General features: G+C 42.2%; 1 long non-coding RNA gene and 1 pseudogene across 3 annotated transcripts; one reads left to right on the top strand and one right to left on the bottom strand.

The window, feature by feature from the left end:
* The first annotated feature begins 11,438 nt into the window (after nucleotides 1-11,438).
* Nucleotides 11,439-13,045, top strand: LOC110498354 (annotated as a pseudogene).
* Nucleotides 13,046-22,898: 9,853 nt separating this feature from the next.
* LOC110497893 lies at nucleotides 22,899-26,455 on the bottom strand. 3 transcript variants are annotated; one of them, XR_005037738.1, is made up of 5 exons: nucleotides 26,334-26,455; nucleotides 25,563-25,764; nucleotides 25,301-25,440; nucleotides 24,387-25,208; nucleotides 22,899-24,119 (listed from the first exon to the last, which is right to left on the bottom strand). It is a non-coding gene; the product is annotated as an uncharacterized LOC110497893 (long non-coding RNA). The 3 variants fall into 3 exon arrangements; XR_002469735.2 differs by having other exon boundaries at nucleotides 22,899-25,208; nucleotides 26,334-26,450; XR_002469737.2 differs by having other exon boundaries at nucleotides 22,899-25,208; nucleotides 25,563-25,990; nucleotides 26,334-26,403.
* Nucleotides 26,456-26,459: the final 4 nt, after the last annotated feature.

Here is a 26,459-nt window from a genome sequence, read left to right as displayed (position 1 = left end):
TAAATGTTGGTTTGTTATCAATTACAGTGGCAAGAAAATGTGAATCCTTTGGAATTACCAGGATTTCTGCATAAATTGGTCATAAAATTTGATCTGATCTTTAAAAAATAAACATGTAACCTTTATTTAACTAGGCAAGTCAGTTAAGAACAAATTCTTATTTACAGTGACGGCCTACCTGGAACAGTGTTCAGGGGCAGAACAACAGATTTTTACTTTGTCAGCTCGGAGATTCGATCCAGCAACCTTTCGATTACTGGCCCCATCTAAGTCACAACAATAAACAAACACAGTCTGCTTAAACTAATAATACACAAACAATTATATGTTTTCATGTCTTTATTGAACACAGCGTTAACATTCACAGAGTAGGGTGGGGAAAGTATGTGAACCCTTGGATTTAATAACTGGTTGACCCTCCTTTGGCAGCAATAAACTCAACCAAACATTTTCTGTAGTTGCGGATCAGACCTGCACAACGGTCAGGAGGAATTTTGAACCATTAATCTTAACAACACTGTTTCAGTTCAGCAATATTCTTAGGATGTCTGGTGTGAACCGCTCTCGAGGTCTTGCCATAGCATTTAAATCAGGGTGAGGTCAGGACTGACTGGGATACTCCAGAAGGTGTATTTTCTTCTGTTGTTGATTTACTTATGTGTTTTGAGTTGTTGTCCTGAATCATCACCCAACATCTGTTGAGCTTCAATTGGCAGACAGATAGCCTAACATTCTATTGCAAAATGTCTTGATAAACTTGGGAATTCATTTTTCTGTCGATGATAGCAAGCTGTCCAGGCCCTGAGGCATCAAAGCAGCCCCAAACCACAATGCTCCCTCCACCATATTTTACAGTTGGGATGAAGTTTTGATGTTGTGGTACTGTGCCTTTTTTTCTCCACACAAAGTGTTGTGTGTTCCTTCCAAACAACACAACTGTAGTTTCATCGGTCCACAGAATATTTTGCCAGTAGAGCTGTGGAACATCCAGGTGCTCTTTTTAAAACTTCAGACGTACAGCAATGTTTTTTTTGGACAGCAGTGGCTTCTTCCGTGGTGTCCTCCCATGAACACCATTCTTGTTTATTGTTTTACGTATTGTAGACTCGTCAACAGAGATGTTAACATGTTCCAGAGATTTCTGTAAGTCTTTAGCTGACACTCTAGGATTCTTCTTAACATTGAGTATTCTGCACTGTGCTCTTGCAGTCATCTTTGCAGGACGGCCACTCCTAGGGAGTAGCAACAGTGCTGAACTTTCTCTATTTATAGACAATTTGTCTTAACGTGGACTGATGAACATCAAGGCTTTTAGAGATACTTCTGTAACCCTTTCCAGCTTTATGCAACGATTCTTAATCTTAAGTCTTCTGAGATCTCTTTTGTTCGAGGCGTGGTTCACATCAGGTAATGCTGCTTGTGAATAGCAAACTCAAATTTTATGAGTATTTTTTATAGGGCAGGGCAGCTCTAATCAACATCTCCAATCTCGTCTCACTGATTGGACTCAAGGTTAACTGACCTTTGACTCCAACTAGCTTTTGGAAAAGTCATTAGCCTAGGGGTTCACATACTTTTTCCAACCTACACTGTGAATGTTTAAATTATGTATTCAATACAGACAAGAAAAATACAATAATTTGTGTGTTATTAGTTTAAACACACTGTGTTTGTCTATTGTTGTGACTAAGATGAAGATCAGATCAAATTTCATAACTAATTTATGCAGAAATCCAGGTAATTCCAAAGAGTTCACATACTTTTTCTTCATAACCAAAGTATTTCAGAAAATGTGTCCACCACCAGTGTTAAACGATCACCTGAATGTATTAATAGGATTGTGAATAGCAGCTGGCATCCTTACCATGATAAAATATATGTTTTGCTGCTTCTGTGTAGAGCTGTTCTCTCTCACCAGATATTTGATCATTTTGTCACTGTGGTTAAAATAAGTCTCATTGTGGGAACCATTCCGTTTTCCATAACAAATAAATGTGTTTGTGACAGTGCGTCAGTCTCTTATTCCAATATGTTTGAAGGCCCAGCATGGGGCGCCCTCTAGGGATGATAGTGATAATCCAGGTGTGGAAAGGACTAACGTGCGTATTGCAACACCAGTGTAATGTTCACAAGGTGAGAAAGCACATTCAAAAGAATACATTTGTCTTGTGTCATCTTCAGAGAGAGATTGTTTTCTTTTCAATATTAAATAAGTCTTAGGATTACATGGTATTGAGATTTAAGGGTGGGAGGTAGCCTAGTGGTTTGAGTGTTGGGCCAGTAACTGAAAGGTTGTTGGATCAAATCTCTGTGCTGACAAGGTAAAAATCTGTCATTCTGCCCTTGAATAAAGCAGTTAGCCCACTGTCATTGTAAATAAGAATTTGTTGTTAACTGACTTGCCTAGTTAAAAAATACAATACTCTGCAAGGAACCAAAGTGGCTTTCATCTATTTGTTAGTTTTCAATCTTATTTCATTATTATGATTAATACCTCTCACTGGGCAAAAACTGGTTGAATCAACGTTGTTTCCATGTCATTTCAACCAACAAAATCAATGTGATGATGTTGAATCAACGTGGAAAACTGATTGAATTCGCAAAGTCATCAAAATAACAACTTTTAACCTAAATCCAATGACATGGTGATATATATTAATGTTTTCAACCAAATGTAAGTCAAAGCTACACTTTGAACTGATGTCTGTGCCCAGTGGGATGGTATTTTTATATATTTTTTCAAGGACCCAAAGACTCATCAATTTCAATGCTTAATCTTAATGGAAAAATGTGTTCCCTCAATGGCCATTTGATCAAGCTTCAAAGAAGAAAAAAATGAATTTTGTTTTGTGAGAAGCACACAGAAGAAGATCTCTTATGTTCCCTAGTTCCCTTCAACATTGAAATGATCTATTGCACTTCAGGTCTCCTTTTACCATTACAACAGTAAATTGCTTATTGCAACACTCCTCTCCACCTCAATGAAGCCCAGATTGAAGCTCTTAGCAGTACTAGAGAGACAAAGTAGAACTGTCCAGCTACCAAACACCTGGGTCCACAATGTTGAACACACAACAAGAGCAGGTTCAGGTGCATTTCATTCTTGAATTGAGTGAGAGGTGTCCACTTTTCCAATGATTTCTGAAGCATCTCGGCTACTGTATATAGCCCTTATAAAGGGTTTATGATGAAGATTCAGTTTGTGTAGTCTTACTCTCCTTGTGCCATGTTTTCAGTATTCTAAGAAACAAGGACAGAAGCAAGCTGTTGTTTTGTTTGTCATAGCTCTAGTTTAGTACAGGTCAAGAGCTAGGGTGTGGTCATTTTCTGTTAATTTCCACTGGCCACTATAATGCCACAAGTACTTCCAATACACCAAAGAAAACTGTGGTACCTGTCTCATTTTCCTTCTTCCTAATCTTGCTGGCTTTTCTGTGGCTTTGATGTTTCCCCTTATAGGGAGAACATTTCTTCCTGAGACTGGGGGGGGAAGAGGTCTCAGAGCCAGAGTCAGAGCCAATGACTACCAAAGCCAGTTTGAGCCTGTAGAGCTCCATTTAAATACTCCATTTAAATAGTACCGTAAGAGCTTCTTGTCCCTCACAAAGCCCAGGTGCTCATACAGTTTCTGGGCTGATAGGTTGGTGATCTTAGTCTCTTGCACCAACTGTTGAAGTCAATAACATCAAGTAATTTAGTATAGATCTGTACTGAATCTACGTACTGAATACAATGCTGCTATGCAAATTAATAAAATAAAATAAAATCAAAGTGTATTTCTCACGTGTGCCGAATACAACAGGTATTACAGACCTTACAGTGAAATGCTTAGTTACAGGCTCTAACCAATGGTGCCAAAAAAAAGGTGTGTATGTAGGTAAGTAAAGAAATAAAACAACAGTAGAAAGACATTTGAAAAAAGAGTGGCAAGGCTATATACAGACACCTGTTTGTCAGGCTTATTGAGGTAGTATGTACATGTAGGTATAAAATCAAATCAAATCAAATCAAATGTTATTTGTCACATACACATGGTTAGCAGATGTTAATGCGAGTGTAGCGAAATGCTTGTGCTTCTAGTTCCGACAATGCAGTAATAACCAACAAGTAATCTAGCTAACAATTCCAAAACTACTACCTTATAGACACAAGTGTAAGGGGATAAAGAATGTGTACATAAAGATATATGAATGAGTGATGGTACAGAGCGGCATAGGCAAGATACAGTAGATGGTATTGAGCGCAGTATATACATATGAGATGAGTATGTAAACAAAGTGGCATAGTTAAAGTGGCTAGTGATACATGTATTACATAAAGATGCAGTAGATGATATAGAGTACAGTATATACATATACATATGAGATGAATAATGTAGGGTATGTAAACATTATATTAGGTAGCATTGTTTAAAGTGGCTAGTGATATATTTTGCATCATTTCCCATCAATTCCCATTATTAAAGTGGCTGGAGTTGAGTCAGTGTGTTGGCAGCAGCCACTCAATGTTAGTGGTGGCTGTTTAACAGTCTGATGGCCTTGAGATAGAAACTGTTTTTCAGTCTCTCGGTCCCAGCTTTGATGCACCTGTACTGACCTCGCCTTCTGGATGATAGCGGGGTGAACAGGCAGTGGCTCGGGTGGTTGTTGTCCTTGATGATCTTTATGGCCTTCCTGTGACATCAGGTGGTGTAGGTGTCCTGGAGGGCAGGTAGTTTGCCCCCGGTGATGCATTGTGCAGACCTCACTACCCTCTGGAGAGCCTTACGGTTGTGGGCGGAGCAGTTGCCGTACCAGGTGGTGATACAGCCCGACAGGATGCTCTCGATTGTGCATCTGTAGAAGTTTGTGAGTGCTTTTGGTGACAAGCCGAATTTCTGGAGCCTGCAGCCTTGCGAGGGTTGACACGTTTAAATGTTTTCCTCACGCCGGCTGCAGTGAAGGAGAGTCCGCATGTTTTAGTTGCGGGCCGTGTCAGTGGCACTGTATTGTCCTCAAAGCGGGCAAAAAAGTTATTTAGTCTGCCTGGGAGCAAGACATCCTGGTCTGTGACGGGGCTGGTTTTCTTTTTGTAATCCGTGATTGACTGTAGACCCTGCCACATACCTCTTGTGTCTGAGCCGTTGAATTGAGATTCTACTTTGTCTCTATACTGATGCTTAGCTTGTTTGATTGCCTTGCGGAGGGAATAGTTACACTGTTTGTATTCGGTCATGTTTCCGGTCACCTTGCCCTGATTAAAAGCAGTGGTTCGCGCTTTCAGTTTCACGCGAATGCTGCCATCAATCCACGGTTTCTGGTTTGGGAATGTTTTAATCGTTGCTATGGGAACGACTTCTTCAACGCACGTTCTAATGAACTCGCTCACCGAATCAGCGTATTCGTCAATGTTGTTGTCTGACGCAATACGAAATATATCCCAGTCCACGTGATGGAAGCAGTCTTGGAGTGTGGAATCAGATTGGTCGGACCAGCGTTGAACAGACCTCAGATTTTGGGGTGCAAAGGAGCAAATAAATAAATAAATAACAATATGGGGATGAGGTAGTTGGATGGGCTATTTACAGATGGACTATGTACAGGTGCAGTGATCTATGAGCTGCTCTGACAGCTGATGCTTAAAGTTAGTGAGGGAGATATGAGTCTCCAGCTTCAGTGATTTTTGCAATTCGTTCCAGTTATTGGCAGCAGAGAACTGGAAGGAAAGGCTGCCAAAGGAGGAATAGGCTTTGGGGCTGACCAGTCAAATATACCTGCTGAAGTGAGTGCAATCGGTGGATGCTGCTATGGTGACCAGTGAGCTGAGATAAGGAGGGGCTTTACCTAGCAAAGACTTATAGATGACCTGGAGCCAGTGGGTTTGGCGACGAATATCAAGTGAGGGCCAGCCAACGAGAGCATACAGGTCGCAGTGGTGGGTAGTATATGGGGATTTGGTGACAAAACGGATGGCACTGTGATAAACTGCATCCAATTTGTGAGTAGTGTGTTGGAGACTATTTTATAAATGACATCGCCGAAGTCAAGGATCGGTAGGATAGTCAGTTTTACAAGAGTATGTTTGGCAGCATGAGTGAAGGATGCTTTGTTGTGAAATAGGAAGCCGATTCTCGATTTAATTTTGGATTGGAGATGCTTAATGTGAGTCTGGAAGGAGAGTTTACAGTCTAACCAGACGCCTAGGTATTTGTAATTGTCCACATATTCTAAGTCAGAACCGTACAGAGTAGTGATGCTGGACGGGCAGGCAGGTGCGGGCAGTGATCGGTTGAAGATCATGCATTTAGTTTTACTTGCATTTAAGAGCAGTTGGAGGCCATACAACAAGGAGAGTTGTATGGCATTGAAGCTCGTCTGGAGGTTAGTTAACACAGTGTCCAAAGAAGGGCCAGAAGTATACAGAATGGTGTCGTCTGCGTAGAGGTGGATCAGAGAATCACCAGCTGCAAGAGCGACATCATTGATGTATATAGATAAAAGTGCCGGCCCGAGAATTGAACCCTGTGGCATACCCATAGAGACTGCCAGAGGTACGGACAACAAGCCCTCCGATTTGACACTGAACTCTGTCTGAGAAGTAGTTGGAGAACCAGGCGAGGCAGTCATTTGAGAAACCAAGGCTGTTCAGTCTGCCGATAAGAATGTGGTGATTGACAGAGTCGAAAGCCTTGGCCAGGTTGATGAAGACGGCTGCACAGTATTGTCTTTTATTGATGGCAGTTATGATATCGTTTAGGACCTTGAGCGTGGCTGAGGTGCACCCATGACCAGCTCGGAAACCAGATTGCATAGCAGAGAAGGTATGGTGGGATTCAAAATGATCGGTGATCTGTTTGTTAACTTGGCTTTCGAAGACCTTAGAAAGGCAGGGTAGGATAGATATAGGTCTGTAACCGTTTGGGTCTAGAGTGTCTCCCCCTTTGAAGAGGGGGATGACCGCGGCAGCTGCAACAATACTGGTGGATAATTTTAGAAAGAGAGGGTCCAGATTGTCTAGCCCAGCTGATTTGTAGGGGTCCAGATTTTGCAACTGTTTCAGAACATCATCTATCTGGATTTGGGTGAAGGAGAAATGGAGGAGGTTTGGGCAAGTTGCTGTGGGGGGGTGCAGGGTTGTTGACCGGGGTAGGGGTAGCCAGGAGGAAAGCATGGCCAGCTGTAGTAAAATGCTTATTGAAATTCTCAATTATCGTGGATTTATCGGTGGTGACAGTGTTTCCTAGCCTCAGTGCAGTGGACAGCTGGGAGGAGGTGCTCTTATTCTCCATGGACTTTACAGTGTCCCAGAACTTTTTGGAGTTTGTGCTACAGGATGCAAATTTCTGTTTGAAAAAGCTAGCCTTTGCTTTCATAACTGCCTGCGTATATAACTTCCTTGAAAAGTTTCATATCGCATCGAATAAGGTTTTTCTCAGAATAAGGTTTTTCTCAGTACTCTCTCATTTGCGTCTGTGTGGACTGAGTTGGGCTTCTGGGCCTTGGGCTGGCAATTGATTTATGATGGCTTGATGATTAAAAACCTACAGCCTGCATTTCATAGAATGAGTTGGTGTTTGAGTACTATTAGGTACCAGGGTGAAGATGGCTCTGGTATAGATACTGTAGCTGATAAGAAGAACCTTGTCTTAGGGGCAAAACCTTGGTTTCTATACAATTGGATTAGTCTTCACAGCAAATGCTATCTGGCTGGGGGAAATTACTTTCTCACATGCAAAACCTCACCTTGACCCATTCCACACATCTGTTGTTTGTCATGAAAATTCAGGAGGAAGGACTTTGCTATAAAGAGCTGCAAACAAAATCTGCTCGTGGGTACTCAGCGATCACCTCCGGGTGATTGTTTACCAGCTCCATTATTGGAATAATTACTAATAAAGTTTGAATGTTTTGAAGAAATAACACAGTCTCTCTCACTTGGTTAGAATTTCTACGACAGTGGCGATAGTAATTTAGTTCAGGTAACTGCTTTCTTGGGTACAGGAACAATGGTGGACATCTTGAAGCAAGTTGGGACAGCAGACTGGTACAGGGAGAGATTGAATATGTCCGTAAACACTCCATCCAGCTGGTCAGCGTATGCTCTGAGGATGCGGCTAGGGATGCCGTCTGGGCCGGCAGCCTTGCGAGGGTTACTCACATCGGCCATGGAGAAAGAGAGCCCACAGTCCTTGGGAGCGGGACGCGTTGGTGGCACTGTGTTATCTTCAAAGCGGGCGAAGAAGGTGTTTAGCTTGTCCGGGAGCAAGATGTCGGTGTCCACGACTTGGCTGGTTTTCTCTTTGTAATCCCTGAATGTCTGTAGACCCTGTCACACACGTCATGTGTCTGAGTCATTGAATGTGACTCCACTTTGTCTCTGTACTGACGTTTTGCCTGTTTGATTGACTTACAGAGGGAATAACTACAATGTTTGTATTGAACCATATTCCCAGTCACCTTGCCATGGTTAAATGCTGTGGTTTGCGCTTTCAGTTTTGCGCAAATGCTGCCATCTAGCCACGGTTTTTGGTTTGGGTAGGTTTTAATAGTCACAGTGGGAAAAAAACATCCCCTATACACTTCCTGATGAACTCAGTTACCATGTCCGTGTATACGTCAATATTATTCTCAGAGGCTACCCGGAACATTACCCAGTCCGTGTGATCAAAACAATCAAAAGCACGGATTACGGTTGGTCAGACCAGGGTTGAATAGACCTTAGCACGGGTAATTCCTGTTTGAGCAAAATGGAGTTGTGGTCTGATTTGCCGAAAAGAGGACGGAGGAGGGCCTTGTATCCCGGAAGGGGGAGTAACAGTGGTCAAGCTTTTTCCAGCGTGAGTACTACAGTCAATGTGTTGGTAGAGCTTCTGTATCGTTTTCCTCAAATTTGCTTTGTTAAAATCCCCAGCTACAATAAATGAGGCCTCAGGATATGTGGTTTCCAGTTTGCACAAAGTTCAGTGTAATTTCTTGAGGGCCATCGTGATATCTGCTTGGGGGAAAATATACACGGTTGTGACTATAACCGAAGAGATTTCTCTTGGGAGGTAATACGGTCGGCATTTCATTGTAAGGTATTCTAGGTCGGGGGGAACAAAAGGACTTGAGTTTCTGTACGTTATCACAATCATACCATGGGTAGTTAGTAATGAAACATACACCACTACCTTTCTTTTTCCCAGAAAGTTATTTATTCCTGTCTGCGCAATGTACTGAGAACCCAGCTGGCTGTATGGACGGGGACAGTATATCTAGAGAGAGCCATGATTTTTACATCATTTTACATAATTATGACATAACATTGAAGGTTATGCAATGTAACAGCAATATTTAGACTTAGTGTTGCCACGATTCAATAAAACACGTAACGGTTCCGTATTTCACTGAAAGAAATGTTTTGTTTTAGAAATGATCATTTCTGGATTTGACCATCTTAATGACCAAAGGCTCGTATTTCTGTGTGTTTATTATATTATAATTAAGTCTATCATTTGATATTTGATAGAGCAGTCTGACTGAGCGGTGGTAGGCAGCACCAGGCTCGTAAGCATTCATTCAAACAGCACTTTACTGCATTTGCCAGCAGCTCTTAAAAATGCTTGAGGCACAGCGCTGTTTATGACTTCAAGCCTATCAACTCCCGAAATTAGGCTGGCAATACTAAAATGCCTATAAGAGCTTCCAATGGTCAAAGTTATATGAAATACAAATGGTATAGAGAGAAATAGTCGACGTGTCATAATTCCTATAATAACTTGCGGCTGAACTTGAAAGGGGTACCTTCGTTATTTTACCGTTCATGTCTTCCATAGAGAATGTCTTGATCTACTTCAAATAAGGTGTGTGTTTCGTGCTTAAACCGCCTCTGCGTTTTGACACCCGTGTAAATCTCACTAGGATAATGTAACGTTTGTCAACATATTTTCATAAATATGTATCTGACCAAAACGTTCAATTTTTCTTCCAATCATAATTGAAATTATGTTTTGCAAACTCGATGTGCTTGCGTCTGTGTCTTGGGGTCAGAAAGGGCTTTCTTCTGGCAACCCTTCCAAAGAGCCTGTGGTTGTGGAGGTGGCGTCTGATGGTGCTTTTTTAAACCTGGTGACCCCAAGACCCTACTAAGGCCTGCAATTCTTTCACAGTGATTATTGGGGATTTTGTTGCTTCTCTCACAATCCTCCTCCCTATCCTGGGGGGCAAAATGCATTTGCGTCCTCTACCTGTGAGGTTTTCGACTGTTCCATATCGTTTGAATTTTTTTATAATTGCCCTGACAGTGCTCAGTGGTATATTCAATCGTTTGTGGATCTTCTTGTAGCCATTACCAGATTTATGAAGGTCTACGACCGTCTGGCCCTTTTGAACTGCCAGGTCTTTTCTTTTCTTCATGGTGTTGGATGACAAAGGGATATTGCATGCGTGTTACCTCATTTTTGTACTCTAGTACTAGTGAAAAGGGAAGTGATGTAATGGCTCAATATAGTTCCTTAAACACTTAGATAAACTTAAATAAGTGAAATTTAATTCCTTGTTTAATTTTGGTAGATGTTATTTACAATAACATCTAAGGGTGCCAATAATAGTGAAACCTTGATTTGGAGGACATTGATTTTTAATTAAATCAATAAATTATTTTGGTGGGTTCCATTGAAACATTAATAAAGTACAGTATTTTTCACATGTTGAGTTTGTCTCTCTAATTATATTGTTTCTATTTTTTAAGTATTGTTTGTGCATTGTCAGTCAGGGGTGCCAGTAATTTTGGATCCCACTTTATTTGCTTATATTTAGCCTATATTGATCAGAGTTACCTTGTCCTATGAATATCTACACAGTTATCAAATTGGCAAGGTGGTGTAAGCCTACACGAAACAGACCTTATTTGAAGTGAATCTAAAAATATCCTATGGAATAAATGAATGAAGGAACCGCTTTTCAGATTTTGCTGTAAGGTGTCATGGGAATTATGACTCACACTTTGGTAGTCAATTCTTACCATGCCCAGTATTAAAATAGGATTTCCTGCATATAGAAATGACAGTTTTTGTTTTCAACATTCATCACAGGTTACTTAAACTCTAGTTTTATTATTCAAACAGTTGAGAATATGTGTGTCTCCTAAGCAGACTCTTCAGTATCCTTGTCACTTCAGAGTGCTGTGCGTGTGTGTGTGTGTGTACGATTATATACATTTTACAGATGGCAGAGAAAAGCACCAGTGTGGGACTATTACATTGAATTGGCACCAGGGAAAGCAAGGTGTCTTATTTGTGATAAAGATGTAAGCGTGGGGTCAGCAACCTGTGGATTCACCTTAAGAACACCTATCCAAAAGCCCATAAGGAAGCAATGATGAAAAAAGCTAAACGCAAATTCTTTGCCAGGAAAAAGTGATACAGACACGTCACAGACATCGCAGGCTACAATCTTAGAACATTTTAATAAACAAGCAAAATGGCAGGACAAAGACCTAAGAAGATGGATAAAGCAATTATTAAGATGATAGCCCGTGACAAGCAGTCATTCACAGTGGTGTCTAACGTTGGTTTTCAGAGGCTGATTACTCTTGCTGAACCCCGGTACAGGATCAAAGATGAAAAATTATACCGCATAGAAATGCTAGGTAAAACACATGAAAGAGCTGTGATGAAAGTGAAGAATCTTTTGGCTCCATTGAATGCTCCACACATGGCATTCACAACTGACTGCTGGTCAGGCACTACAGAGTCCCTGATGAGCCTTACTGGACATTTAATTGACAATGTCTGGACAAGAAAGCAGGTTGTGCTGAATGTCAAGACTATGACTGGATCACACACAGGAAACTATATCAGAGAGATGTTTTTAACTATGTTGGAATACTGGGAGATCCACACAGAACATGTAGTGCTGGTCATCAGGGACAGTGGGGCAAACATGGTGAAAGGTATGAGACTGGCAGAGCTTCCAGACTTCAGCTACAGTGCACACACCCTACAGCTTGTAATCAATGATGGACTATCCAGTCAGAGAGCTGTGCTAGACATTATTGCCATGTTGAAGAGCTGTGCAACTCACTTTGACCACTCTGTATTGGCCAAACAGAGGCTGAGGGCCATTCAGGAAGAGCTTGGCCTTCCCAAACACAGCATCATCCAAGCAGTTCAAACTCGCTGGAACTCAACACTACACATGTTGCAGAGGATGCTTGAATAGAGGCGTGCACTGAATGTGTATGCAGGTGAATATGGACACATCAGCAGTTTGTCTGCTGCACAGTGGGACATTGTCTCTAACCTAATTGAGACTCTGGCACCTATGGAGGAGGTTACACTGGAGATGAGCCACTCCAACTCTACAGCAGCATGCATCATCCCCAGTGTGTCGGTGCTGAAGCTGATGCTGCAGCAGGAGGGTTCTTCTACTCAAGGCATCAAAACTTTACGGAAGACCATGTTGGACAGTCTGACAAGGTGGTTCCCCAAGGCCGAGGAGACAAAGTGCCTAGTGCTGGCAACTGTCCTGGATCCACGTTACAAGAGATATGCCTTCACCTCAGGGACAGCACTAGAGAAAGCAAAAGAGTGGCTGAAGGAGGAATCTGACCTAAAAAAAACAAATACCAGAGCCACAGCAGAAAGGACTAGTGTAGAGGAGGACTCAGATCCAGGTGCAAAGAGTCCGGATAGATCAGCCACCCAGTCTGGTGGAAAGCCTCTACGCTAGAATCCTTGGTAGCCAAGAGGGCAGGGCTGAAGTCCAGTGTAGTTTTGAAATTGAGCTGGAGCGTTACCTCACAGAGCCTGTCATTGACAGAAAGAGCAGCTTGCCTTTGGAGCGGTGGAAGCAGAATGGGGACAGTCTTCAATCACTTGCTCCACTGGCAAAGAAGTTTCTCTGTCCCCCATCTTCTTCGGTCCCTAGCAAGAGAGTGTTCATTGAGGTGGGAATCATTTATGATAAGCAGAGGAGCAGACTGACGGGAACATACAGACAAGCTCTGCTTTCTGCACTACAACCTAAAACCTCTTAACTGGGAATATAATAGGAACTACAATCTTTCATATGTTCTCATGTTCTGAGCAAGGAACTTAAATATTAGCTTTTATACATGGCACATATTGCACTTTTACTTTCTTCTCCAACACTGTGTTTTGCATTATTTAAACCAAATTGAACATGTTTCATTATTTATTTGAGACTAAATTGATTTTATTTATGTATTATATTAACTTAAAATAAAAGTGTTCATTGTTCATTCAGTATTGTTCTAATTGTCATTATTACAAATATATAGACATAAAAATCGTTAATCGGTATCTGCTTTTTTTGGTTCTCCAATAATCGGTATCGGCGTTAATAAATCATAATCGGTCGACATATAGCATGCACTGTACGAAAAACGTATTCTAGTATTCTTCTTCTTCTTCTTCTTCTTCTTCTTCTTCTTCTATGGTAATATGGCGGTTCGCAAACAAACATTAGAGGTGCATGCTGCCACCTACTGTACTGGAGTGTGTAGTCAATCACCCCCCCCAATCCTCATCCAACCTCAATAACTATACACATCAATCTTTCCCGCTCTTTCACATACCAGTACATACAACAACACATCATCACATGCTCCAGTGTTTCATCAACCATACACTCGATACACAAACCATTCACATGCTTGCCAACCATATGTAATGATGAGTTCAATGTACTGTACAATGTCCAAGGCGCAACCGAGCAAACAGCACCTCTTCCTTCCTAATCTCACCTTTGAATCTTGGTCCACCGTCCTTTCTTTGGAGGGCATATCAATACCGGCCCTTGGGCTCACTGTCCCATGAAAAACAACTTTACGACACATAGAAGTCAATTTGCTGAGGAGTCACATACAAATCTTTGGAACAGTGTACTATCAAGTAGTCTACACATTTTATGAAATAATTGAATGCAGAAATAAAATGACATATCTATAAATCTAAATTACGTTTTTTGTTTAGTGTGTCAAAGAGACAGAGCTCAACAACATGTTCTCCATCCATACCACTGGATGTCGTAGAAGGCTTGACAGTGTGAGGGTAGCACTTCGTCCGGACACTGTCGTTGCATTTTGGTACACCAGAATTACATTAATTTCCAATGAAACGCTGTGTTCGCCTTGCAGCATTGTGTTGCAGAGGCAGTGCGTTCGTAAATGGCTTGACATAAATTGTAGCAGAAGGTGAATGTTGATTGTTTGTTGCATACATATCCAGATGATGCTGCGTGCTATTTTGTGCAATGATGCTGTCGGTGTGATCGAAGCGTAAGGAGATTAAAGGCATACTCAGCAATATGACGTAGACAAAGAAAGTAAACAGCATAGTGGGTCAATTTCCGCAACAACTAAGAGTATAGAAGCTCAAGGCTCAACTTTTCAACTGTTTTGGTCCTGTGCCTCAGACGCTGTAAGAGCATGAAGCAAAACCGTGCACATGCACAGGTACTGTGTGTGACTGTGTGAGAGTGAAGTCTTGCATCTCACCATAGCTGTGGGAAGTACAGGTGCTGGAGGTGCTGCAGCACCCACTGGTGGTGAGATGAACAAGATGGCACCAACAGACATGGTCGCCCTGTTCCTAGCACCTAGCTAACTTTGTAGTATTTTTTTGTGTATTTATTTCTTACATTATTTGCTCAGAACGTTTCTTTCACCATGGGCTGCTCTAAGACTCCACTGACGGAGAAGAGGAATATGAAGTGGGATTTTAGTTCGACTCAGAAGGTGTGCATTCCATCCACTGCTTCCGAGCATATTACACACTAATGTTCAGTCCCTGGACAATAAAGTAGACAAGTTCAGGGTGAAGATCTACTTCTAGAGAGACATCAGGGACTGTAACATTCATGGAATCATGGCTTTCTTTGGATATCCATACAGCCAGCGGGGTTCTCAGTACATCGTGCGGACAGGAATAAAATAGGTCTCCAGGAAAAAAGCGGAGGTATATGTTTCATGATTTAACTACTCATGGTGTGATTGTGGTAACGTACAGGAACTCAAGTCCTTTTGTTTTGCCGATCATACCTAACTATCAAATGTCGACCACATTACCTCCCAAGAAAATGTTTTTTGTTCGTCGTCAAAGCCGCGTATATTTCCCCTCAAGCCGACACCACGACAGCTCTGGACTTCATGCAAACTGGAAACTGCCTATCCTGAGACCGCATTTATTGTAGCTGGGGACTTTAATAAAGCAAATCTGGGGGAAACGCTAAAGAAGTTTTAACAGCTGCGCTACTCACTCATCAATAATTCTTAACCATTGCTACTCCCCCTTCCGGGATGGTGGGGCGGCAGGTAGCCTAGTGGTTAGAGCGTTGGACTAGTAACCGAAAGGTTGCAAGATTGAATCCCCGAGCTGACAAGGTAAAAATATGTTGTTTTGCCCCTGAACAAGGCAGTTAACCCACTGTTCCTAGGCCGTCATTGAAAATAACAATTTGTTCTTAATTCTTATGGCTTGGGGGCGCAATTTTCACGTCCGGATGAAAAGTGTGCCCAATGTAAACTGCCTGCTTCTCAGGCCCAGAATCTTGGATATGCATGTAATTGGTAGATTTGAAAGTTTCTAAAACTGTTTGAATAAAGTCTGTGAGTATAACAGAACTTATTTGGCAGGCGAAACCCCGAGCACAATCCATTCAGGGAATTTTTCTTTTGAGGTCAATCTGTTTTCCATTGGTTTTCTATGGCAAGGCCATTTTAATAGAAATATCCTTGCAGTTCCTATGGCTTCCACTAGATGTTTAGAAATTGTGGATGTTTTTTTTTTGAGAAATGAAGAAGTAGCACTGTTATTTCCCTGTGTCACTCCAGGTGCACTCTATTGATTTGGTGCGCGCGACCTAGAACATGCTTTCTTTGTTTTCGTCCGGTTTTCTATGGCAAGGCCATTTTAATAGAAATATCCTTGCAGTTCCTATGGCTTCCACTAGATGTTTAGAAATTGTGGATGTTTTTTTTTTTTGAGAAATGAAGAAGTAGCACTGTTATTTCCCTGTGTCACTCCAGGTGCACTCTATTGATTTGGTGCGCGCGACCTAGAACATGCTTTCTTTGTTTTCGTCCGGTATTGAACGCTGTTATCCCGTCTTAAATTTGATCGATTATTTACTTAAAAAAATACCTAACGTTGTATTACGAAAGTTGTTTGAAATGTTTGGACAATGATTACAGGTAACTTATGAGAGATTTGTAGTCATGTAGAGTGAGTTGGAACCGGTGTTTTTCTGGATCAAAAGTGCCAAATAAATTGACATTTTGGATACATAACGACGGAATTAATCGAACAAAAGGACCATTTGTGATGTTTATGGGACATAGAAGAAGCTCGTCAAAGGTAAGGCATGAATTATATCTTTATTTCTGAGTTTTGTGTCGCGGCTGGCTGGTTGAATTATGATTGTTTGTCTTTGTTTGCTGGGGTGCTGTCCTCAGATAATAGCACGGTTTGCTTTCGCCGTAAAGCATTTTTAAAATCTGACTCTGCGGCAGGATTAACAACAAGTGTAGCTTTCATTTGGTGTATTGTATGTGTGATTTCATGAAAGTTTAATATTTATAGTATAGTAGTAGTAGTAGTTTATAGTAATTTGAATTTGGCGCGCTGCCATTTCACCGGATGTTGTCAAATCGATCCCGCTAAAGGGATTTGATCCATAAGAAGTTGCTTGCCTAGTTAAATAAAGGTAAATAATGGTTACAAGGCCCTTCCTTGCCCTCCCTTTAGCAAATCAATCATTTTAGCCTGTATTCCTAGCCGCTCCCTCAGAGCATGTGCAGACCAGCTGGCTAGAGTGTTTACGGACATATTCAATCTCTCCCATCCCAGTCTGTTGTCCCCACTTGCTTCAAGATGTCCACCATTGTTCCTGTACCTGAGAAAGCAAAGGTAACTGAACTAAATGACTATTACCCCGTAGCACTCACTTCTGTCATCATGAAGTGCTTTGAGAGTCTAGGTAAGGATCATATCACCTTCACCTTACCCGACACCCTAGACCCACTACAATCGCCATTGCCTCTGGACAAGAGGAATACCTATGTACGAATCCTGTTCATGAACTACAGCTCAGCCTTCAATACCATGGTACCCTCCAAGCTCATCACTAAGCTTAGGCCCTGAGTCTGAATCCCGCCCTGTGCAACTGGGTCCTGAACACAACAAAACAAAGGAGCTGATAGTGGACTTTAGGAGACAGCAGAGGGACTGTTTTTTTGCATGCACATCACTGAAAACCTGAAATTGTCCATCCACACAGACTGTGTGGTGAAGAAGGCGCAACAGCGCTTGGCTCCTAAGATCCTCACAAACTTCTACAGATGCACCACTGAGAGTCATCCTATCGGGCTGTGTCACCGCCTGGTACAGCAACTGCACCATCCACAACCGCAGGGCTCTAGAGGGTGGTGCGGTCGGCCCAACGCATCACCAGGGCACATTGCTTGCACTCCAGGACATCTACAGCACCCATTTTCACAGGAAGGCGAAGAAGATCATCAAGGACCTCAGTCACCCAAGCCACAGTCTGTTCACCCCACTATCAACTAGAAGGCGGAGATAGCACAGGTACATCAAAGCTGAGACCACCATGACTGAAAAACAGCTTCCACCTGCAGGCCAATATCAAATAAGGAACATGGCATTCTCTCAATCTTGGCTTGCAGACCTGCTCCTGTCCATGTCAAACACATAGGTGTACTAGCCCACTAGTTTAGCAAGCAACACCATGCTGGGCAAGGCACAGCGAGTGGTGCTTTCCGTGATGGGTGGATCACAAAGCTGTCCATTTGTGCTCAGTTTTAAGGCAGAATACTTACAGCCCCCTTCTCATTATCTCTCTTTCTCACACACCCATTGTAATTATGCAGTAGGCATGTGCACCTAGGCAGTGCATGAGTTTAAATTTTGTGAGTTTCAAGTTTGGGGAAGCTTACAATTTATCTTACCATTTCTACCGATCTGGGTGCCAGTTATGAATGTTATATGTGCATTTTCATGGAACAGTTTCATTTAAAAAAATAACGGTTTTGTTTCTCAAAATCAGCTCCTGCCATTATGGACACATGGATTCACGATGAGCCATTGGCGGCTAAAGAAATGAGTGCATGGAAGTAAGAGATAGCCTAGGCCAATGTAGCAATAACTTCCTTTGTCAACTAAGTAAAAATACATATAGCCGACAAATAAAAACAGAACATATCCTGATGAAAATGCAGGTTCATTCAATCGCATTCATCTCCCTATTCCGCCTGTCTGCCTCCGTTTTTATCGGTCTTGACTTGAGCTATTGCTAGGGAAGTGCAACATTGTATCAAATCAATTAACTGGGCTGGTCTGGCTCAGTGACTGTATACATGAAAGTCCAGCCCCAGTTTATCGAACTTGCTGTAGCTATCGAACATTGTATCAACTAGCCTATTCCGGGCCCACAGAGACAAACACAGCTGTTTGTGAAAAAATTATCACATTTTCACCCATCAGACTGTTCTCAATTTAATATTGTCTTTACTAACATGTAAAATTAGTTTTAATTTAGAATTGCCCACTATCAAATAGGCAGGAACAGTGGCAAGGGAAAAAACATGTCATCCGTGTGCACTCTAATAGCTAATGGAGGCCGCTTTCCCACTGGTTAGTTTCACTCATGTCAGGTAGGATGCATCAGTTATTTCACCACGCGACAGGTGACATTCCGCCCTAACTCTTTATGCCATGGGCTCTCCAACCCTCTTCCTGAAGCTACCCAGTGCTTCAGTTGGGAAATCAAGTGAAATCTGTTTGGGAGCATCGATAGTAACATGTTTTCACAATTAAACATATTTCATTAAACTGTTGACAGACCCTCTCTCTGCGTGCTGCTGTATCAGCCTATTAATTATGAAAATATAACAAATGCCATATTACTAGGCTATTCAAAATCAAATACAAATTCACTGTAATTGTAGGCTAACTCTGAATTTGTTTAATTTAGGCTAGACCAATTATGTACCAAAGATATCTTGAATCAGTATTTAAATTTTTCTGTGGTAGGCTATGTATTGTACAATCATTTTAATTCAGGGTTTTTGGGCTTGGGCTCATACACTGCCTTCGGAAAGTATTCAGACCCCTTGACTTTTTCTACATTTTGTTAGGGTACATCCTTATTTTAAAATGGATTAAATAAAAATGTTCCTCATCAATCTGCACACAACACTCCATAATGACAAAGCAAAAACAGTTTTTTAGAAATTTTAGCAACGTTATAAAAAAACTAAAAACTGAAATATCACATTTACATAAGTATTCAGACCCTACACTCATTACTTTGTTAAAGCACCTTTGACAGCGATTACAGCCTCGAGTCTTCTTGGGTATGATGCTACAAGCTTAGCACACCTTTATTTGGGGAGTTTATCCCATTCTTCTCTGCAGATCCTCTCAAGCTCTGTCAGGTTGGATGGGGAGTGTTGCTGCACAGCTATTTTCAGGTCTCTCCAGAGATGTTTGATCCGCTTTAAGTCCGGGCTCTGGCTGGGCCACTCAAGGACATTCAGAGACTTGTCCCGAAGCCACTCATGTGTTGTCCTGGCTGTGTGCTTAGGGTCATTGTCCTGTTGGAGGGTGAACCTTCGCCCTAGTCTGAGGTCCTGAGCGTTCTGGAGCAGGTTCTCATCAAGGATCTCTCTGTACTTTACTCCATTCATCTTTTCCTCGATCCTGACTAGTCTCCCAGTCCCTGCCGCTGAGAAACATCTCCACAGCATGATGCTGCCACAACCATGCTTCACCGTAGGGATGGTGCCAGGTTTCCTCCAGATATGATGCTTGGCATTCAGGCCAAAGAGTTCAATTTTGGTTTCATCAGACCAGAGAATCTTGTTTATCATAGTCTGACAGTCTTTAGGTGTCTTTTGGCAAACCAAGTGGGCTGTCATTTGCCTTTTACTGAAGAGTGGGTTCCATCTGGTCACTCTACCATAAAGGCCTGATTGGTGGAGTGCTGCAGAGATGTTTGTCCTTCTGGAAGGTTCTCCCATCTCCACAGAGGAACTCTAGAGCTCTGTCAGAGTGACTATCGGGTTCTTGGTCATCTCCCTGACCAAGGCCCTTCTCCCCCAATTGCTCAGTTTGGCGGGGCGGCCAGCTCTAGGAAGAGTCTTGGTGGTTCCAAACTTCTTCCATTGAAGAATTATGGAGGCCACTGTGTTCTTGGGGACCTTCAATGATGCAGACATGTTTTGGTACCCTTTCCCAGATCTGTGCCTCGAAACAATCCTGTCTCGGAGCTCTACGGACAATTCCTTTGACCTCATGGCTTGGTTATTGATCTGACATGCACTGTCAACTGTGGGACATTACTGTATATAGACAGGTGTGTGCCTTTCCAAATTATGTCCAATCAAGTTGTAGAAACATCTCAAGGATGATCAATGGAAACAGGGTGCACCTGAGCTCAATTTCATGTCTCATAGAAATGGTCTGAATATTTATGTAAATAAGATATTTCTGTTTGAACATTTTATACATTTGCAAAAAAATCTAAAAACCTGTTTTCACTTTGTCATTGTGGGGTATTGTGTGTAGATTGCTAAGGATTTTTTTATTTTTTTAATCCATTTTATAATAAGGCTGTAATGTAACAAAATGTGGAGAAGGTCAAGGGGTCTGAATACGCATAAGCCCTTATATGTATGAGTGTTTTAATTGATCATCGCCTTAGAAAGTGCTGTCCATTTCGTTGTGTTAGGCTTTGAAACAACATCCACAATGACCATGTTTTCCACTCAGTTTCAAATTGATCAATCACAGTGAGGTGAGTTTTAAAAGCATGATACTGTTTTGATAAGTGTTTGATGTGATTTTCAATTACATTTGCATTGATGTCAGAGTGGTTAGAGGGACAATAGAGCCATGAGTACCAGGCCAATAGCTACCTGATGATCATTAGTGAGTTGGGTTCTACTAACACATGTCCAGAGTACATAAGAGGAGATTACCATGACTCAATGGCCACGTAGAATTTTACTGCAGTCATTACTCATGACTGGTAACGCAACAGCTCTAGTCATGGTGAGTTAATAAGACAATCAGAAATCGGACATCCCCAAATGGGCACTTTCCTACATTTGTCCGCAGCAGGCCAGTAGTACTTCTCTGCGTGCTCAGGCGCCCATGCTCCATCAACATTAAGAAGACAGCGAAATCAGACACATGCTCGTTGCTCACATGGAGCGCTCCAAACAAAACACAATGAAAAAATTGGCAACACTCAGAAATGATGGTATGACAACCAAAACTTGTTTCTCACAAGTGGAGCAGGTTGTGAACTCTGCAAACAATGTTTCCACTGCGAGAATAAGTACAGTAAATGACTGTAGGCCTAATTAATCCATGCATTAACAGAAATGTACGTAACCAAATTATGGGGTTAACTGTAAATGTACTACTGGTGAATTGATAAAAATAAACAATAAAAGTGCAAACAATTAACAGGAGACAGCTCAACATATTCTGGAGAGCTGAGCACATTCTGGAGAGAGGTGTACCAAATGTCTTTGTCACACACTCCTCCCCTTCTTGTCTCAACATTTCAAATTTTCCTCAAGACACATTATCTTACACACATTTTGGGATGCATTGATGTCACTGACAGCCAGATCTCAATAATCAGCAAGGCCTATTGCTACCTGCACTGCACAAATTGTGGGCTACCCAAATAGGCATATATGCCTACACACTTATGATTTGAAACAATCCACAGCTTTAAAAAAAACTAATGGTCCAAATTAAGCAGTGCCCCCTTTGTGCTTTGTATAATATCATGTAGGTTCCACAGGTGAGCACAAAGATGATGGAAAGAGAAAGACCATGGGCATTCATAAACTTTATTACATGATCTTCTTAAAAATCAGATGCTTTTTATTCTCCATTAGGTCAAGTAGTTGACAAGTCAATGAATCAAAAGAAATTGCTTTAAAAAAAATCCCCCAGACTGCAGCATCTCAATTTAGTTGAATGCCTATGGTATGGATTCAAGGCATTCTAGCAGAGGCTTGTTAAAATGAGCCCATTAATGTAGAAAGCCTTACTTAACCAACAATGCCATGTCTGCCAGTGGGAACCCAGTAACTGCACAGACCTCAGAAGTCAGGCTGACAACAGGATGGGATGCTCAAGAGCTTTAGATCAGTCAGCAACATTTTTAAACATACCCTTTACCAGTTCACCACACACACACACACACACACACACACACGCAGGGTCTTAAAGCCAAATCAATGTGGAGAAAGGGAAGGCTCAGAGGTCCTGGTGTCTGCCATACCATACTGCTACATAAAAAGGTGAAGGATGCCATGTTAGCAATTGGTTCCAATTGACAGAGGATTGGTCATGGTCAGTCTCCTGGGTGGAAATCCTGGTGAGAATGTGGCTATTGTACCAGCAAGAGAGGCCAGTGCTGGACAATAGAGCACTCAGAGGAATCTGGCTACAGTGGAACACACTCACAGTGGATCACAATCTCCCCCTGTTTTAACTCTTCAACTACCAGATGTGCACATACCTAGCAGTGTCTATATGACCATTATATATACACTGGACAAAAATATAAACGCAACATGTTGAAAATGCACAAAAAGCTTATTTCTCTCAAATATTGTGCACAAATGTGTTTACATCCCGGTTAGTGAGCATTTCTCCTTTGCCAAGATAATCCATCTATCAAGAAGCTCATTAAACAGCATGATCATTACACAGGTGCTCCGTGTGCTGGGGACAATAAAAGGCCACTCTAAAATGTGCAGTTTTGTCACAACACAATGCCACAGATGTCTCAAGTTGAGGGAGCATGCAATTGGCATGCTGAATGTCCACCAGAGATCTTGCCAGAGAACTGAATGTTAATTTATCTCCCATACGCCACCTCCAACATCGTTTTAGAGAATTTGGCAGTACGTCCAACTGGCCTCACAAGCACAGACCACGTGTAACCATGACAACCCAGGACCTCCACATCCGGCTTCTTGACCTGCGTGATCATCTGAGACTAGCTACCCGGACATCTGATGAAACTGATGAGCATTTCTTTCTGTAACAAAGCCCTTTTGTGGGATAAAACGTATTCTTATAGGCTGGGCCTGGCTCCCCAGTGAGTGGACCCTCCCAGGTGGGCCCTCCCAGGCCCAGTCATGTGAAATCCATAGATTAGGGCCAAATTAATTTGCGTTTATATTTTTGTTCAGTGTGCCTTCCTTGCTAAAAACCGGGTCTACATATAGTATGTCTTGGTAAACAGCTTCGTTCTCTTTTTTGTTACATTTTGTAGACATGCCGATGAATTTTCTTTTCAATTACAGTTTTTTTTATCATGGCCATGCATGGATGAGCTCTACTCTAATCAAATTGCAATTAAGACCTGAATCCGGACCACTACGCTAAACCTATTTTTGTCATGTAATATTTAATGCCACCACACCCAGTTTCTCCAATTAGCCAGTCATCTGGCCAGCTGGGGCCTCAACTTTTTAGAGGGCGGTTCAGTGGAGAGGCTGGGTATTTGAAGAGACCACTGGCTGACAGGCAGGGCAGTCACAGGGAGGAACCAGTGAGTCCTGCCAGTTCTCCAGAGGGGCCCTTTGTGGCACAGACTCTGCCCAGATCAGCTTACCCTTTCACAGCCCAAGCCCCGTCTCCCACAGGCCCTCAGCTCCAGCTGACAACAAGGCCCCAGCTGCTAATTATCCGGCTAATGGAGGGGTGGGACTGAAGTGGGACTGTCAGAGCGAAGGGTGGCAACACTCTAAAGAGATGTGGAGTGGGTAGCCCAAACATGTTCCAAAAATGGCAGCATCAATACCATTTTTTAAATTTCAATATGCCTATCCAGTAGTACTACTCTTTACTAGAATTCAGTTAAATAACCATTATCTCTATTTAATAAGGCGCATTCTTTCACAAAAAAGGGATTGGTCTGTGTTCAGAACAGATGAGAAACAGCATTTTGCATCTTAGAAGAGACCGAGACTGTAAGAACAACAGCAGAAACAAACCATTCAGTTACAGTACTTTGACCATTGGGTTCATAATGTTGGATGCTGTCCGTTTCAAACCTGGTCACCAGAATCCTGTTGTCCAGTTGCTGCAGAGAGGAGAGAGAGGGTGTGCATTCAGAATTCACACAAATACACCTATTTTCATACATAATAATGAAACCAGCATTAGAACCCAAATATGTGACTATGCAAGGTTTTGCAGAGGAATAGACCTGCACTGAATGCTGGGCTACACAACATCCAGACAGAGTCAAGTCTGGCACTCGAAAGTTCAACTGAAAAACATAAATGAAAAGTTTCTGGTTTGTTCGGTTTTAGATGCATCTCCATTGTCTAGAAAGATTCTGACTTACTTTGATGTAGACTGTAAGGTCTGTGCAGAGAGGATCTGTAGGTCCTGGGAGCTGCCCTAAGAAACTCAGTGCTGTCTAGTGACACCTCACTGGACTTGGGGAACTTCTGGCCTAAAGAGTGCCAGGGCACAAAAGCTATTTGAACATGTAATATGGCTTAAACTGAGCCATTGCAAAGTGTAAATGTTGTCGCCAGACCAATGAGACATACAGAGGACCCAGACCAGCAGGTTCTCCTTGAACACCTCCAGCTGTCCTGAGCTCACCTTTACATCCACACTACTCATCTGGTCCATACAGGGACACATAGGTCAGAGGTTAAATTTAACTTGAAGTTGTGTTTCTTAAAAAAATAGCTGAAACACTATTTCAAGCGACAAAAAGTGATGATTATGTGTAATAAGCTACTATGTTGACATTAGGAAGCCCGTCATCAATGTGAGATGTTATGTATTGTGTTTAGAGGAAGCGCTACCGGAAAGCCAAGTCTAGGTTCAAAAGGCTCATTACAGCTTCTACCACAAGCCATAAGACTGCTGAACAATTAATCGAATTTGACTTTATTTAGTAAATATTTTCTTAACTCCATTTATTGAACTGCATTGTTGGTTAAGGGCTTGTAAGTAAGCATTTCACGGTAAGGTCTACTACACCTGTTGTATTTGGTGCAGGTGACAAAAACAATTTGATTTGATATGTCCATAGGTTACCCGTTAAAGAACGGCAGATGTGCCTCACAGTACTCAAAGCTGTTCCTCACAGTCAAATGCAGCTGGTTGTCATACTCCTTCAGCTGATAGGGAGGATGGGTGGCACGGGGACCTGAGAAAAGACAGCATTTAATTTGATGTGAGATGAACATAGCAATGTATGACATGTTTTGATGTATGAAGGAGTGTTTAGAAGCTGTGGACCTGAAAGACCCAATGGGAGAAGGGGAACTTGTAGGGGCCAGAGGCATCCAGTGAAGACACACAAGGATGGACCAGGACATCCAGCAGTGGTGAGCCATTGGGTCGCAGCGAGAGAGTGACCGTCGCATTGGGAAGGACCCCTTCCACGTCACACAGATTACACAAAGGGGAAAATAACAAATGGGTTTGAGAAAATTAGGAGACAGCAGAAGGCAACAAGAAGCTTTAGCCTTACATTTACTGTACCATAGACTGTGCTCACCTTGCAATTCACTGTAGACACTGTGCAGTTTCCATACTGCATGGAGCGTACCATCTCCGAAAGAGCTACATTCACCACAGCCCCACCATGCTGCAGCCTTTTTCTAGGCTTGGTGTTTCTGGATCCTTGCAGGAGAGGGCATTGCTGATGCCGATGAGGCCCCTGGCTGAGGGATGTCCAGGGGGGTCCCAAAGGGGCAGACCTGCAGGAAGATAGAGGGTATCATGGCCAGGCGATAGGCCAGCCCTTCACTGTCAGGCTTACTCCCAGACCCACAGAGGAAAGCCCGCAGGTCCGACAACAGTGTGAGGTCCTGTGGGACAGAGAACAGCCTGGCCAGAGGAGGAAGGGGCCATCCACCAGGGGCAAATGGCCAACACTGGCCAGAGGACAGAGGGAGCCGGCCAGACACTTAGCACGCTGCTCCACTGTTGGGTATTGCATGTGTTAGAGAAGAAGACAAAATGCTGCACAATCACAAAGTGTTGAAAGTAGAATAATAAAAATGAGTACATGCACAGTACAATCAGGGAAAATAAGAAAAAAAAGCATTACAAATCTGGAAAAACGCACAACTACAGATTCCCCCTCTCGTATGTAACGTTACTGTATAATCCACAATGCCCTCACACCCATTTTGGCCAGGAATGACTGTTATTGACTGTGATTGAGGTTATGAATAAATATGGTAACCAGGACTGTTCAGTGATACATCTATGAGTAAAATCCTAAAATAAAAAATAATACAATTTTGTTTCATTTTAAACTTACACGGCTGATGTTCTACCAAATTAACATTGAGGTTCTGTTTCGTTCTATTTTCACTGCAAACTGTACTTCCTATTTTTATAATAATGTGACTGCCTGGACCAATCAAGAATCATTTGGTGCATGCGT

The sequence above is a fragment of the Oncorhynchus mykiss genome, chromosome 19 (genome assembly GCF_013265735.2).
Source record: "Oncorhynchus mykiss isolate Arlee chromosome 19, USDA_OmykA_1.1, whole genome shotgun sequence".
Lineage (NCBI taxonomy): Eukaryota > Metazoa > Chordata > Actinopteri > Salmoniformes > Salmonidae > Oncorhynchus > Oncorhynchus mykiss.
Note: the sequence above shows the minus strand (reverse complement) of the source record. Positions and strands in the feature narration are given on the sequence as shown.